This window comes from Bison bison, unplaced genomic scaffold (genome assembly GCF_000754665.1).
Source record: "Bison bison bison isolate TAMUID 2011002044 unplaced genomic scaffold, Bison_UMD1.0 scf7180017863721, whole genome shotgun sequence".
NCBI lineage: Eukaryota > Metazoa > Chordata > Mammalia > Artiodactyla > Bovidae > Bison > Bison bison.
Genome location: NW_011494293.1, coordinates 9,003 through 9,267, shown reverse-complemented (window position 1 = coordinate 9,267; position 265 = coordinate 9,003).

Sequence of the window (265 nt, the reverse complement as noted above, 5' to 3'; positions counted from 1 at the left end):
ACAGTTGATGTGGAATGAAGTGTTAACCCACCACCAACTTTAACCTCTCCCACCTTGTTTAAGGTTGCAGGGAAGAAATGAAGCATCAACTATTTGCTGCCCTTAATCCTCAAATAATGTCACATATTTTCCATAATTTCTACAATGTACCTTCCCCCGGCCCCTCTCTGTAACTGCGGGGACACTGTGACAGTTCTAATAAGAAGGACCATACAGAGTACTGTTGAGAGCCTCCCTGACTGCTCCGTGCTGTTGCTGCCTCAGC